General features: G+C 46.6%; 1 long non-coding RNA gene across 1 annotated transcript; it reads right to left on the minus strand.

The window, feature by feature from the left end:
- Window positions 1–7,215: 7,215 nt before the first annotated feature.
- LOC136006862 (uncharacterized) lies at window positions 7,216–9,089 on the minus strand. The gene is made up of 3 exons (XR_010609298.1): window positions 9,044–9,089; window positions 8,864–8,966; window positions 7,216–7,731 (listed from the first exon to the last, which is right to left on the minus strand). It is a non-coding gene; the product is annotated as an uncharacterized LOC136006862 (long non-coding RNA).
- Between the last annotated feature and the right edge of the window lie 1,181 nt (window positions 9,090–10,270).

Genomic DNA, 10,270 nt, shown 5'->3' on the forward strand with positions numbered 1-10,270 from the left:
AGCAGCAGACAGCAGCTGGGTACAGGATGGGTGACAGACCATGTATGACATCAGGGACTAACATAACTAGAAATCTTTCAGGTGCTGGAAAGAAGAAAGATGTTCATGAGGCTGCGGAGTAGTGGAAAAGCTAGGTCACAAGAGAGGGAAGAAACCTGAGGGACCCAGAAAATAACGGCATTGTGGCTGGCAGACTGGCACACTTATAAACATTTAATGTGTATAGCAGTGCTAGCTCTCTCATTGTACATTTGTGCGTACCGCTTCAGACCCACCTCACATCTTGGGCATTGTAGCCAAATCTGCATAAAATCATACAAAAATAACCCACTGCATCTTTGCTGACAGAAGCATTTTTGGGGCCTATATTCAGATTTTGCAGATTGAAAGGCCACTGTGATACTGATGGCATCAGCAATGAGGCTAGCTCAAAGAATTACTATTATACTGCCACACTAGATCTCTAGGCTGCCAAATCTCAGCATCTGACTGAAATCACTGTGTAGATCAGATAGTGTTACATGACACAGCACAGCACGAGATAGATATGGACTGTGATAATGCATGTGCACATCCTGCTAATGCTTATGATTATTGCCATGGGCAAGATGACATCAGGAAGCTCAGATATTGCATATTCAGTACAACCCGCTGTATGTGTCAATACTGGCCCCTAATGAGGTAAGGCACATAGGTGAGTGGAGATACTATTTTCTGATTAGCCTCAGAACTCTAGAGGACACACAGAATAGTTTTTGCACCACAGTGACACAAACCACTCAATAACATGGATTCAGACATCAGGTTTACCCATTCTATAGTAGCGGTCCACCAGGTGACCAGAACTGGATGCAGCAAGGCTCAGAGGGCAGTTGGCCTCTTAACAAAAGATGTACTGACACAACAGGGTAAGTGACAGCTCTTCACTCACAATGCTGAAAACATTCCTACTCGTGCAGCTGTCCTGGATCTTCTGGCAATTTCTCTCTTGTTCACCTAAGCCAGAACCTCTCCTCAATGAGGGTTAATTGTAGTTTGACCTGTAAGGAGGTGCAAACAGCTTTCCAGACAGACAAACTTTTGAAAGCTAAGATGACAGAAAATCTAAGATCCAAACTCCAACCAGATCATCGTAGACATCCTTGTTCCATGCTGTGTAACACAGATGGCCTTGAAGCAGTCCTAGTTAAATGCAAGCAGCAAGAACTAGGTGCAACACAACAGTGAATCAACTTTGCAAGACATGCTGAAGGGTTGCAGTTTATGTAAGACCCTTATATAAATTATGCACGCTGGTGCAGCTTTTAGGCATGCAATAGATGAAGAGTCTTCTCACTCCAGGGGCCTGCATTGCCAAGAAATTTAGGAACAGGTTTCATATGCTAAAGCACAGCCGCTGACTTGTAGTACAGAGGTGACCTGTTAATCTGGAAGCGTACTGGTTTTGGCTAGCACAGAGTTAATTTTCTTCATAGTAGCTTGTACAGAGCTACATTTGAGATTTGTGCTGGAAATAGTGTTGCTAACACAGGGATGTGCTATTAGTTATTGCTAATTGGAGCTAATAGAGTCAAGGCCTTTTCTGCTAATTCTCACCCCACCAAGCTGACCCCAACTGACCCAAGGGATATTCCACACCATATGATGTAATGCCCAGTATATAAAGCTGGGGGAAGAAGAAGGAAGGTGGGGGGGAGATGTTCAGAGTGATGGGATTTGTCTTCCCAAGTAACCGCTATGTGTGATAGAGCCCTGCTGTCCTGGAGATGGCTGAACCCCTGCCTGCCCATGGGAAGTGGGGCATGAATTCCTTGTCTTGCTTTGCCTGCAAGCACAGCTTTTGCTTTACCCGTTAAACTGTCCTTGTCTCAACCCAGGAGTTTTCTCACTTTTACCTTTCTGATTCTCTCTACCACCCCACCGAGGTGGATGCCAGCAAGTGGCTGTTGGTGTTACTTGCTGGCTGGGGTTAAACCACAACAAGAAGAAGCCCAGGGCTCCACAGAGTCGGACTGCACCATTTAGCCTATGCATTTATAGCACAGACACAACCCTTCACAGAGGACTGTACGTGGCGGTACATCTCCCTCAGCTTCTCATACATGTGTTCAGTTTAGGCACAGGCAGAACAAAAGGAATACCTGCCATTAAACATCTACATCCTTCGCCTCATCCCCCCGCCCCAGCATAATTCAGGGTTCAGCTACAACACATCTAAAAACCATTCAAGAAAAACACACAACAGTGGGATCTGTCGTGCCAAGATAGGGGAAATAGAAAGATGGATCCAGATGGTGACACAGACAATACATTTTTCAGAAGATTCTGAAGATCCCATGCCAGGAAGGAACAGAACAGAGGCTCTCAAAGAAATGTCTCAGGTTTTGAGTTCACTTCTGGGCCCTCTGTGTTATTTCTGTTAGGCATAGCACCACACTTGACACTGCACTAGAGATGAACATGTCCGTAAGAGCTGCATACATCACTACCTGCCGAATGTCATGGTTCTCTATAGAAACACAATTCATCTCAGGTATCATTTTATTGGACAAGAGTGATACAGCTTTCACTTACATCCACCTAAGAAAAAAGGCACCACTTCATACTTCAAATACAGAAATGTAATAAACTATCATAACCAAAGCTTTTCATGATACTTAAAATGTACTATTTTTCATGTTTATTTTCATCTTCCAGAAGCTTCCTTATGAACGCTCCTCAACTTGCCCCCTTAAGAGCATGGTGTAGAAACTCTGGGAGTGAACAAGGTCTGTTTTAGACTGAAACTGAGCTCCAACCTGAAACACAAGGCTTCAGCAAAAAACACACCAGTTTTTACCAGATAAATAGAAAGACAGATAAAAAGTAGGTTTGGAAGCAGCTGGAAGTCTGACACCATACTTTTTTCTTTGCTTCCACACCTACTACTTTTCTTTGCAGGTGGCATACAAAGGATGCTCTCTCCTGCCTTTCTGGTCATAAGCCTTCCAGGAACATGTGCCAAAGGTAATACTAGGTCACTGGGCTATCACTTGAACATTCCTTCCTAATGTGGTACTTCAACAGAACCAACAGCAAAACATCCCATCTTCCCTTCCAACACACACAAGCCTCCACATGGAAGGTGGGATAAGTATGACCTTGCCTCAGTCAATGCCAACATTTTCATACCAATTCCTTTGTCTTACTTTTGTGGGACAAAGCTTAAGACTCATGCAAGGCAAAATCCTCACTTCTTGCAAAGGATGAAATGGAGGGCACAAAAAGCACCCTTCAGAATGGGAGGAGGCATGCTCCGAGTTCTCTTCAGGTGAGAAGGGCAATTGGGAAATACCACACTGCTTTGGTAATGAGATGTTTAAACCTATTTTCACTTAAGTCACAAGAACATAATTACCTTGAGAAATTTCAGCCTTTTTTCAAGTGGCCAGGCTTCAGAAGTTACTGTGGAGAGCGCAGGAAGAAGAAATAAGGTGTTCAGAGACCAGGAAGGGATCTGATAACCAGACATCATAGCCGCTATTTTCACAGCTGGCCTAGAACAAGAGACTTTCAGCATTTATGACAGAAGGTGCAAGACTGAATTTCTTCTTCCGTCTGTGTTCCATTACTTAGTCCTGGATGTAGCTAATCTGATGCACCAAGACAATTCTTTGTCACAGCCATCGCAAACTTCACCAGATGCCTAGACCAGACAGGCAAGCTTCAAACGTTATGAATGGCAAAGATGCAGGCAGTTTTGCCTGTGTTGCAGAGACAAGCAGGGTAAAGCCAACGGGGCAAGAGTGAGAGCTTTAGGTACAAAGAAAATGGAGAGACAGCAGGAAAAAACAAAAACAAAAAGGAGAAAAAATTTGGGAAGAGTAACTGGAAGGCAAGGTAAGAGAGCCCTTTCTGTAGGTAAAGTCTTGGCTAGGGAGAAGAAACAAGTTCGCTTCCAGTCTTCAGTCGCTTCCCAGAACACGAGACCAAACACAGCAGCTTTCACGGTGATGTAGCACTTTCCATGGCTGAAGGCACACTCCAACCTCTCCCCATTACATTCAAGCCTTTTACTTATGCAATTCCACTAAATCCCCACTAAAGGCTAACTTTTTCTGTTACATTCCTCCAGCCTTTCCCCCCATTAACACCTTCAGTGGCAAGACACGTGTTCTTTTTTGACAGAAGTTCACAAAGCCTGTACATTAATGCAGCTGAGAGGCTAAAAGACTCTCAGCTAAAAACTCATCTTGCTCAGCTAAGATTGAGTACTTTCTTAAACGTGTAAGTTTGTATAAATTATGACCTAAGCAAATATTAGAAGATTAATATTCAAGACACTGTAGATTAATTAGAATCTGGGTATTTAAGACAGCTTCCCAAACATTCACACTTCTGTTTTGAATGACACTTCCATTTCTGCTACAGAAAGAATCTCTCTAAAGGCATATACCATGAGAATATACATACAAACCCTTCTCTGGAAGCAATGTCCTAGAACCAATTTCTATCATTTCACTGAGTAACTCTTAAGCACAGGCCAGTAGAAGATACAAGTAAATTATTTAAATATCAAGTATGTGGTTCGCTTTCGTTTGTAATTACTAGTGTAAGCATTTCCTTCTGTTAATTTAGTATTCCTTCCAACAGAGCAAGGAAGGCATCCAATGAAAAGCTGCACACATAACTTGTTAAATGCATTGATGTATTTTAAGTAAGCGCTTATGTATTTATAGACGTAATTCTCTAGAAACTGGCATTTCCTCTTACTGTCTTAAGCTGCTTCCCAGTGTAAGTGGAAGGTCTCGCTGATTATGTGCGTGGCCCAGGATATATTAAAGTAGAATCAAGTGAGCCCCCAGTGAAGGCAAGCTCTCAAATATCAATTTTGCTAGCATGGGAACACAGCACTCTCCTTGGTGACAGAGAGGGCAACTGCACCCTGCAGGGAAGCAACTATCTTGAATCTAAGATTTTAGGTTGATGCATGCCAGTATCTTTAGAAGCAGCATTGACAGACAGTAGCTGGAGGGGTGAGCAGCTGGTGTCTGTTCTTCAGAAAATAGGTAAGACAATAGCACAAAAAGGCATCAAACCAGGGAATAAGAGCATCTAAAGCTTAATCGACTATGCTGTGAATCTCAATGCATTTTTATTATTCCATGAGTCAAAAGAAGTGCTCAGAAAAGCTACAGAGGAACATTTCTTGCCGTACTTTCTCACCCAGCACAGCAAACAATACACAATAGGGATACTATAAACTAAATAACTTTGCACAGAAATTCCATCAACTCAGCCATGTGCCTATTTTAATGTTTCTATAACCAATTCACACAAGAAGTTTCACTGAGTGAAACCTCTGAAGAATAAAGGCGGGGGGGAAATTTTCATCAAGAGACAATGCCATGGACAATAACGTGCCAGCGGTACAGCTTTTTAATTGGCATGATGCAATTTTTCTTTCCAAACTAATTCATCAAATCACAATAAAGGATCACGGAATTTGCAAGATACGAGCCACTCTTTCCATTTTAGGTTTTCAGTGTTTCAGAAATACCACTTTCAACTTTTACAACATCACTAAGATAAGGCTCTCCATTCCACTGCAGAATTAATCTGTTTGCCTCGAAGCATGATGTTGCAGCCTTCCTCATGTAAGTAAACTATGTAAAAGTAAAGCTGGACAGTTAAGCAGTAAAGACTGAGACTAAGACACTGCTAATGATGGAACTTGTCTGGACTAACTTCTGAACTTTGCAAGACTTGAGAGGTGGTCTGAACTAAGAAATGTCTGGATAACCCTAAAGAAAAACTGATCATCTTGAACGCAGCTCCTCAAGGAAATAATTCACATGTGCTCACCTGAAATCTACCAAGCAACACATAACTGACACTTATGTGAATACGAAGACAAACCACCTCATGCATTATACATCTCACCAGTAGTCGCTTACCTGCAGTATTTCAGTAACACTATCTTATTTTAGTACATGCTCTTAATGTTCTCCTGAACTCTGAAGTCACCATCACAAAGAACTGATTGCTCTGGTGGCAATTTTTGAGGTGAAGTTTAAGGGAGATATCTTACACAGGAAATAAATGACTAAGTACTTACTGGTAATATACTCGAACACATTTTCTCCCATTGATTGTCTTCTTCAAACCCCAAAAAACTACAAAGGCAGCCAAGTTCTAGTTCCATCCAAGTTGCCTGAGCATAAGAAGGGAAAGCAACAGGGAGGACAATTTCACACCACCCACCTACAGGCACTTAGCTTAGCTGAAGCTCCTTCACCTCCCTTACAATCAACATACAGAGAAAAGCTCCTTGAAAGGGTAATTCAGATCAAATAATGCTAAAGCACTTGAAAGTGTGATTTACATCAGGGATCCGCCTCTGCCTTCTCCACTGAAGAGAAGGACTAGTGGATTAGCCAGTTACAGTAGATACCTAAAGGTAGATGGGAAAATATCCAACTTCCAAATCAAACCTTAAGAAGGTCTGTTTGAGATGTGCTGTTAGGATGTAAAAAGCAGGCAGCTACAGCATCCTTCTTGCCCCTTCCAATTAAGATGTGTGGGGGGGAAAAAAGCCAGGGTATGTTTTAAATTTGTGGGCGGTCAACAACTATGTTCACTATTTTACTTCAAAGAAAAGAAAGCCTACTAGTAACAACACTTAACACGTTAGTTTGTTAGTGAGAATACCTAGCTTTATAAAGTTTAGATTATGAGAGAGCTTCAATTACCAGAGTAACACATTGCACAGGGTAGAAATGAAGTATCATCAGATTAAACCTGTCAGCAAGGATGATGTTCCCTACATTCTGCAAAGCACTTTGTATTCAGCAGAGGTGCAAGAGCAACCTTTGGTGTTTTCTAAACACACAATGCATTCAAACAATTCAAATAAAGGCAAAGTTAAACACCTCTAAGTTTGCCCAACTTGCCCCAATATCACACACAATTAGAACTGTGAATAAGAAGCAGTACTAAAGCACGAACTTATTTTTAGGCGTTTAGCAAAATCTTTAACTTCCACTAAGAACTCAAAAGATTTACCACAACCTATCCATAGTGAGGTCTCAAAGACAGAAAAACCTCTCATTTTTAAAAACATAGGAGACAGTTATGCATATTTTTTGTAAATGTTTTAATAGAGTCCAAGTTCAAGCCACTGTAATAAATAATCAACACACTAGAATTCATATCAAAGACACCCTTAGCCATCACTATCAATATACCAGCAATTTTAATTAATTCACAGTAACGGATTTGTGGGTTTGCTTTTCACAGCAATTCAAAATATACAGCAAAAATCTCGGAAGTTCACCTAAAAATTGTTAGCATCAAGCAGCACAATACTACACTGTAAAAAGACTATCTTATCAATGTAAGGAAGTGGCAATTACATATTTTTCCTTTCTTAGATATTCAGGATTTTTTACCGTTCAAACAGAAGCCCTTAATATTACACATACAAGTTTTGCATATTCAGAACACAGAAAACACAAGTCCATCACTGATCTGTCTTCACAAAACAGAAAATCCACCTCTTTCAAGGGTGCCTTGCGAATAATAACCTTTAAGCGTGAGAAGAAATGCAGACACTTGTTCTTCAGCCCAAATTCAGGTGCCCTCCAAACACTGTGAACTAGTGGTTTTCCATCCAGCTGTGCGAAAGCAGCAGCATCCTACTGATGGGGTCAAACCCCACTGCTCGTCTCAGTGGCCAAGGCTAGACTTCTTCTGCAGAAGTAGGAGGAGAAGGAATTGTTGCCACCTCAGCAGCATGCAATCCCGGGAAAACAAAGGGGATTCCCATTGTCATTGTCTTCATCGGCAGCTGATCATCACCAGCACTAGCAAGGCAGTAGCTTGCGCAGTTATCTCCACAGCGGGCAATGTCACAACCCGACCAACAGCACAAACTACTACCTCAGCCAGGGCCCTGGTGCACCCTACCCCTTCTGAAAGGGGGAAACAGGCAGGCAGACAACACAGCAACAATAAACGAAATTAGAGGGAAAACCAGCAGAAAGATAAAAGGGCTCTGGGGTCTTTTGATGATCCTCTTGTCTCCTTTATCTGCTGCAGACATCAACCAGACTCCTCTCGCCTGACTGTGAAAAGCAAAGGGAAACCCCGCCCAGCTCCCTCCCCAGCTTTGCCCTTTTCCTTGCATGACCTGAAACCGACGGGAAGAGCTTCATTTATCAGATACATTACAGACCCCAGCTGGTACAGTAAAGATCACGTTTAATTTCAAACAGCCACAGTTCCGCAAGCCTGTAACAGATGGGGCGGGGAGGAGAAGGAGAGAGGGAGGGAAGAAAGGAGAGAAACGGCGGGGGGGGGGGGGGAAGCAGAGCAGACAGGCACCCCCACACGTACACACACACACACCCCGACCCCCCCAGCCCGCCTCAGCCGCCCTCCCTGCCCACCCTCCGCAGGAACCTCAGCAGCACCGGACCTGCCCGCGCCGCGCCGCCCCTCCCTGCAGCACGGCGGCCCCGCCAGCCCCGGCCCCGACTGACGGCGGCCAGCCCGTGGAGGACGCCGGGCTCGGGGCAGCGAGGCTGCAGCCGCCGCCAAGCCCGCCCGCCCGCAGCTGACCTCCCGCCGTCCGCGGGCCCCGGTAGGCCGGTCCGCCCGCTCCCCGGGGAGGCGATGGGCAGGGGCGCTCCGCACCCAGCTCCGCTCGCCCGAGGACCGGCCATGCCGCCGCCCAGGGCGAAGGGGCCGGGAAAGGACCCCCCCGCCCCGGGCGCCCCTGCAGGGAGTCCCCGCCGCCGCTCCCGGCGGGGAGGAGCGAGCCGAGCCCTCAGGCGAGGGCGCCGGGGCGCAGCCCGGGGGTTGGGGAGGGGGAAGCGCTCGCCTTAGCCGGGGCCGCAGACAAAGGAGGCGACGGGCGAGCGGCGCGGCCCCGCTCCCGGCGCGGCTCCGTCCCTCGCCGCCGCCACCGCCGCCTGTGTGTCCGGCTGAACCATAGAGATCATTTAAGGCGGGGGGAGAGAGGGGCTCATCCGCTGCCCACGTGACTGGACATGTCACTCACCCGGCCGGCGCCATCTTGGAGAGGGAGGGGGAAGGCTGCCCCCAGCTGGTATCCAAGATGGCGCGGGGCGGCGGCGGGCGGCTATTCACAGAGGGGCGCTGCGCCGCGCCGCCGCGCCGCCCCCTTCGCTTGCCGCCGGGCTGCGCAGGCGGCGTTGCGCTCCGCAGCGGGAATGGCGGAATCTGCCGCTCTCGATCCGGGGCTCCCGGGCAGCCGCGGCAAAGGCCGCGGCCGGTGCGGGGCCCGCGGGGGGTTAGGCGGGGCTGGGGGGGGAGCACGACACCGGCGCCATGAAGGGAGTGGAGGTGTTTGGCTGGGAGCGCGGCCGCAGAGCACCGCAGCCCAGCGCCTTAGGGCTGCCAAGGGCTCCCGGTGCGGCCGGAGCCGGGCCGCGCTCCGAGCGGTGCGGGGTGGCTCGGAGGCGTCAACGCGCTCTCCGGTGACGGTGGCTCAGTGGCAGCAGCGTGGAGGCCGCCGTTGCCGCAGGGTGACGGTGTGGGCGCGGGGCTAACGGCCGCGCCGCGCTGAGGGAACGGGCGTGGAAAGCAGAGGGCAAGCCCTGAGCGGTGGCGGTGCCTTTAACTTGAATTCGTTTGGCGCCACGAAGTTTACACAAGTAGAAAACGTGGAAGCGCATTCTAAATAGCGTGGATGCCAGGACGATTGCTCCATACTAGAAACTGATCGCAAAGAAAGACGGTGAGGCTGATGAGGAAGTCACAAAACTAACAGACACCAACTTCCCTATCGGTCGGTTTGGCCTTCACCACCAGCATACCTTACCAACACTGAAAAAAGCCAGCCACCACTGCACAAGAGGAACTGGGCTGCACGAGTTAAAAACCGGTTTGCAATGACTGTATAACATGGTGATGCAGAACCCAGCTTGGAGCCAGACCCCAAATGAAACACAATAGTGCTGAATAAAACTATTTACCAATATGGTGAAAGAACGAAATACAATGCCTACAGGGACAACTTGCAATAAAGTGGTAGTTGACAAGTCACACTAGGAAGCAGCCAAAACATTGAGAAGACGCAAAATACTTTCTGATTGTGTAGTTCTCAGTTTTTACAGTTGTTACCTGTATTAGGCATCGGGCATGTCCTTTAAACCACACAAGGCACAATCAGACCACTAATTGCTCGTTTAAAAGTCATTTAAAACCAGTGATGTTCTATTGGAGAAAAAGTGCCAAGAGTTATGCTTATAAAATACATGTGGTT

This window comes from Lathamus discolor, chromosome 1, assembly GCF_037157495.1.
Source record: "Lathamus discolor isolate bLatDis1 chromosome 1, bLatDis1.hap1, whole genome shotgun sequence".
NCBI lineage: Eukaryota > Metazoa > Chordata > Aves > Psittaciformes > Psittacidae > Lathamus > Lathamus discolor.